Source organism: Parasteatoda tepidariorum, chromosome X1 (genome assembly GCF_043381705.1).
Source record: "Parasteatoda tepidariorum isolate YZ-2023 chromosome X1, CAS_Ptep_4.0, whole genome shotgun sequence".
Lineage (NCBI taxonomy): Eukaryota > Metazoa > Arthropoda > Arachnida > Araneae > Theridiidae > Parasteatoda > Parasteatoda tepidariorum.
In genome coordinates this window covers 30478077-30484495 of record NC_092214.1, presented here as the reverse complement: position 1 = coordinate 30484495, position 6419 = coordinate 30478077, and positions in this window count along the sequence as shown.

Genomic DNA, 6419 nt, shown 5'->3' with positions numbered 1-6419 from the left:
GAATTACAAGGCTACGGAGTTGAACATTGATAGTCGTAAATTTAAAATTAGGTCGGCTCTTCAACGAAGGTTATAAAAAAATCAACTGGACTGGTACAAAAAATATGATTAAAATAAAAGGGAAAGTATGAATATCATTAAGATTTATGTTAGTCTAAAAAGTGAAAAAATCTGTCGCTTTCTTACTTCCTACGGAGAAACTAGTTCAAAGGGTATTTTTTTCTATGTATTTTTTTTAAATAGCAAAATAATGTGTAATACTGTATAATAACAAAATAATAATAATGATATTTTTAAATATAAAGACTCACATAAGTCTAGGGTTCATTCTATATGAATTATAAACCAATTCTATTTCTGGATTCTAAAAATTATATCAAAAATAAGTAACTACTACATCCATTTAACAATATTTGTTCAAGTATAAGATTCATATAAGGTTTCAAAGATGCATTCTGAATTTACACAATTTTCTTTTTTAAATCCAAGATACATAACACCATTCCTAGAAAATGCAGTTCATTTAAAATAAACAAAGAATATTTGTAATATTTTATATGCATTTCGAATTTTCAAGCTAGAAGTCATCTTTTTAAAAAAAAATAAGAATAAATTGACGAATCAAAATGAATTTTTAATGAATAAATTAAAACTACAAGATCAATTTTAAAATTATCAGAATTTCATACTACAATATTTATTTTCTAGTATTTGTACTCCTTGTGATATTTGCCTAAAAATATTCTTTAACCATTGCATTGAATGCTGCTGCCTAAATAAATATCAATGTGATAGTTCTTGTAAGATCTAAAAAAGTTGATTACTAATTTCTTCCCCTCTTACTCTAAACCAATAAGAACAAACCTGATCTTGCGTGTTTATTTAATATTCTTACAGCTCGAAAAGCATTAACAATGTTGTTTAAAAATACAAATTGAAAGCATGCAATATTTTCAAGCCAATGATAAACTATTCCTTAGAAACAGCATTTATATATACAGAATATTTCCAAAAGTGCATACGTGTATTGAAAACTGAACTAATAATTATTTTATTTAAATATTGAAAAATCTTATTGAAATATGTAATTGATCCGTAGATTAAAATATTTAACATTAATTTTAATAAATCTTTTTTTTTTTTGCTAGGCCAATGTAGTTTTCGATTGAGTTGATGTATTTACTTTTATTTATTTACTTATCTTAAACATCTATCTAAATTTAAAAAGTGAATTTTATTAACTTTTTTTTCCTTTTGGTTGTGCACGACGTTTAAAACACCAAAGTAAATATTAAATATTTTTAATTTAAACACTTGTAAGTTTTTAATTAAAACCAGATATTTCTGTACTAAGCATTTCGTTAAAAAACAAAAATAAATCAATTTTCTGTATAAACGAATTCTACGGTGTACTGCAAAATTTATTGTTGCAGTTTTTAATGCGTTGCAATATCTATGCTTGCTTATAATAAAGAATAAATGAACTTCTTCAGTTTAAAGCTAAGAATGTTATATTAAATATGCTTTTTCACAATGTCCGTAGTAATTTAAATCTATAATTCCCTATTAACGTGAATCAAGTGCCTGCGATGTGCTATTGATATATTTTAATCATTTTATATACTTACTTCAATAATCAATTTTTAAGTAAGGGATTTAATATTCCTTTCAAACTGCTATAAAGAAACATTAAAATTTTTTTTTAGGGAAATTCAATAGTAAGTTTATTGTAAATTGCTTAATTTCAAATTTCAATGAAAAATCTAAGTTAGCAATATGATTATATGTCAATGCTACTGCTTCAAACAGTTGTAACAATAGAATACATAATAACTGAAGAGAGGCAATAATTTCATTTAAGAAAATTTTTTTACAAATATTTTTATCCATGTATATCACATAAAAACTTGAAGTATGGGCAATTTCTTGCTAATAAATAAGTATGTATATTAAAATCAATGTACATTTTATGTACAATTATGTATTTAATGTACATTTTTAATTTGTTTCATTAATTTAACCAAACAATATATTAAAACGAGATTTTTATGGTTTTATTACGCTCTAATTTTATTTTAGTAAAATTCAGGCTTGACTCTTTGCTTAACAATGCTTGTCTATCAAATTTCGATCAAAACAAGAAAGTTTAAAAGACACCGCTCTAACTAAACATGTATGTTGACATCCATTTTAAAGTTAAAGAGAAACTTTCCCATCTAAGATTGAATTTTACCTTAATTAAAGCAAATATTTCTACTTAAGTACTTATCATTAATTTGGCTTATAAACATTACGAATCTGTATATTTACATTTTGCTAAATATATCTTTAAAAGGATAATAATTAATGAATTTAATGTACATTAATCCGTCTATTTTAACTTTCTGTAAAATGTTGTATGATAGAAAATTTAATCTTTTTGTCCAAATTGAAATGCCCAATGAAGATCACAGAAAAGTTAATTAGCAACATACAAATAATTCTATAATTTCATGGTATCCTCAATATCACTAATGTGTTTTGTTCCTTTCATCTTTCAATAATGTTGTATTTTATAACGTTATAAACAAACGTTTAGGCGAGACTATAGCTGACTAATTGAAGACACTGATTTTTGGCACTACTATGAATAAAAGGGACGCATGAATATAAAGGACTTATTCTTCTTCGTTTGTTCTTAATAATAGAAATGCACATAAGCTTAATGTAAAGGAACATAAGCTTAATGTAATGTAGAGGCATGCGTAAGAACAAATGGCTTGCAGATTCACAATCAAGCAACAAGTTTTCAAAATTTTGATCGCAATAAAGCTTAAAAGAATTTGTTGATGCATTTTAATGGTGACCATGCTTTTACAGATTACTACCTATTAATTACAAGCAAATTGCACTTCCGTAAATGGATTCATAAATAGAGCATCTATTATTACTATTTTTAAGAACTTTTAGAAATTTCTAAATATTTTATTGGGAATTTTTTTTTATTGGGAAATATTTTATTGGGAAATTGGGGAATTTAAGTTTTACTAAGCTTACTAAGTTTTTAACAGACTAAGTACACCATACAAAATTTTAAACAATTTCTTGTTTATTTTTCCTACTAAGTTTTCTTTTTAGAATTTAAACCTTAGTTAAATATATCCCAGTTAAAAATGACTTAAAATATATTTCTTTAAAGTAATTTTTAAGCTATATCAGTTGTAAAATTGCTGAAACCCTTTACTTTTTATGAAAAGAAAGGTTAGGAACTTTAAAAATTTGCTCATATATATAAATATAATATAATAATGATATATATAAAATATAAAAATATAAAATATAAAATATAATATATATAAATATATGAATAAAGCAACGCCCCAATTTTGAATGTTTTACTAAAATATTTACAACTATAACAAGTATTTGGTTATTTAATTATGCAAGTTTTTCCTTTTTTAAAAGAATTTAAATTTTCATGTATGACCTTTGGAAATTTTTAATGGCATATAATGTGTTAATTACTGTGATGCGAATTCATGAAGGCTCTTTGAGACTAGACATTAAAATATGTATTGGTTCGTAGAGATTTCTATTGCTTGATAGTTAGTTTCGTTCTCAAATTTTTAATTTTGGTTTAACATATCCAAGAAATGAATTACTAAGAAAATCAATTCTTTGTTTTTCCTTCCTATGGTTAAATTGAAATTTTAGATTATTTTATGATTCCTGGAGAAATTGGAGCAAAAGTGTTTTACTGTTAATACTCACTAACTTTTGTGGTGAACTACACAAGAAAAAAATGGCTCCTGTTATTTTCTTACGTTAGTGTGCAGCATAGGTTAATTACTATGATAAAATAGTTGACGAAATGAGCACCTTGAGACATTTTTAAATTAGTTTTGAAAACATTATACGATTTATTTTTTTTTTTTTTAACTATGCTATATAATATAGAAATTACTGTTTTAGATAAAAGTTATTTTACTACTATATCTACCAGGACACTATGTACTTCAAGTATGATCGTTTCACTAAATAATTTTTATCCACCAACATATCATTTTCCTCAATAGTATTCTGTAAACAGTCTTCTTTATTCTCTTAATAGTAATCTTAAGTATTTGACATTTTATGAAAATAAAATAACGAATGCTAAAACTGTTTCTACCGTGTGAAAAAAATGGTCACCTTGGGACTTTTTTAAATTAGTTTTGAAAAATTTTCCCAATTTAATTCTTTTTTTAAATGTGTTGTATAATGCTGAAATTATTGTGTATATGCTATTATAATAATATATCTTCCTGGGAACTGCTTACTCCAAATAAGATCGCTTCCTTAAGTAATTTTTATTCATAGGTTTACTTAAATAATAATAATTTTTACTTTAAACACTCATTTTGCCTAAATATTTGACATTTTATGAGAAGAAAGAAGCGTATGAAATGTTCTTTTCTGGAATATATATTTTTTAATTTAGCAAGCACTTGGAATAGTTATGAATGTTAATTATTTTATAACTAAAATGTTTAGGCCAATATCTAGAATTTGGTAGTCAATCCTATCGCTTATTGCTATGTGATTGTTACTTTTTTCCTTAAACAAACATATTATAAAACAGCGATTATTTTCAAGAAATTTTTGAAATTTCTAAATATTTTATTTTGAATTTTTTTTCCATCCTGTTTCTCTAAATGTAAGCATCAAAATATATATAGAGTCACAAAAATACTCTTTATTTTATTTACTTAGTTTATTCTCTTACTAAGTTTCTAAGAAATTAAGTTTACCATACAAAGTTTTTAACAAACACTTGTTTAATTTCTTACCGAGTTTCCTTTTATAATTTAAATTTTGGTTAAAATATTCCAGTAAAGAAAAAGAATTGTTTAAAATATATTTCTTTTGCATGGTTTCATTATATTTTTGTCATTTCATACTTATCGGAGGATTGTATGCAGGAATGTTTTAATTCTTAGAAATTCGCTAAATTTTATTATCGAAAACAAAATATGTCTCTATTTTTTCTGCTCTTAGAGGTTGTTGTTTTTTAAAGAAAAAACTCAAACACTTTGAGATATATATATATATTTTTTTAAAAAATATGATTTTATGAGTTTAAAAGAAACATCATTATTTTTTATAATATTTTGGTCAAAAATATGTTTTTCTTAGAAAAAATAGGATCAAATAATGTTTATTCGTCTGTAAACAGTGCAATTTATATATACTTAAGCGATTAAGTGTAAGTAATTATTCTACAAGCAAAATTCAATGGTTCGTCTGCTGAAAAGATTAGGGCTGTTATGTTTCGGTACACATTGATAATCTTATCTGCTGAAAACATAGAAAATAATTTGACAATCAGCTATCAAAATGCTTGGTTTAGTTCAAAATTTTAAATTAAAAAGAAAGTCAGAGTAAGAAGCACACAAATTTGAATTTTCTAAAAAGTCCATGTTTAGAATTAGAGGACATTTTAGACTTAACCTTTCAGATAAGAAAAAAAGGAAGTTCTTCACATTACTTATGTAAAGTATAACAGAACTTGCCTTTGAGCAATATTTGTACTATTACTGTGGTTTTGGGCTGTGTGTGTGAAATTGTTACATTTCTTTAAATACCTTTAAGTTTTCGAGGACTTTAGTGAGAAAATGTTATCGCAGAAGATATTTGAATTGAATTCCTGAACTGTTAAAGTACTGTGTTTGAACAGGCGAAGATGCACGGGGAAATTTATATAATATTATTTTGCGATTTTCTTATATATTTACAATGGCACTTAACTGAATTTTCATCTTTATTTTACTTCAAGATCCGTTTAGTTTCATTATAAAAGTTACAACTATGCTTAATTATATCTAAGGCCACTTAGTTTGAAATCGCAAAATGAGGTTTTACACTGTTGTTATAATTTTTAAATTTAAAAATTGCAGCTTTCTTATTAATAATTCATTAAATTGACTCTAAATAGTTGGAGATTACTAAAATTAAAGTTGGAAATCTGTAAATTATAAGCACATTTTTGCTAATAAAAACTATTAACACATTAGTTAATTATTATTAAATTTTCATGTTTTATTTTCTTAATTTTGCTCATTTTTTTATTTGTGCATAGAATTTAAACTAAATAATAAATGACCCAAATCTCTTGTATTAATAAATATAGCATTATACGACTGTATACGAAATCCATACTGTTACTCATAAGAGGAATTAAATAAAAATGAACTCATTATTACAATAAAATAATCGTTGAAATATTAATGATATTTTGCGAGCTATTATTTACTTCATAGGCAAAAATGCCAAAATAAAAATCTTTGTTATATTCACCCAGATATTCTATATTAACTATAGCGTATTTTTGATGAGCTTTATTAAACATATATATATATATATATATATATATATTATCTATTTATCTATCTATATCTATA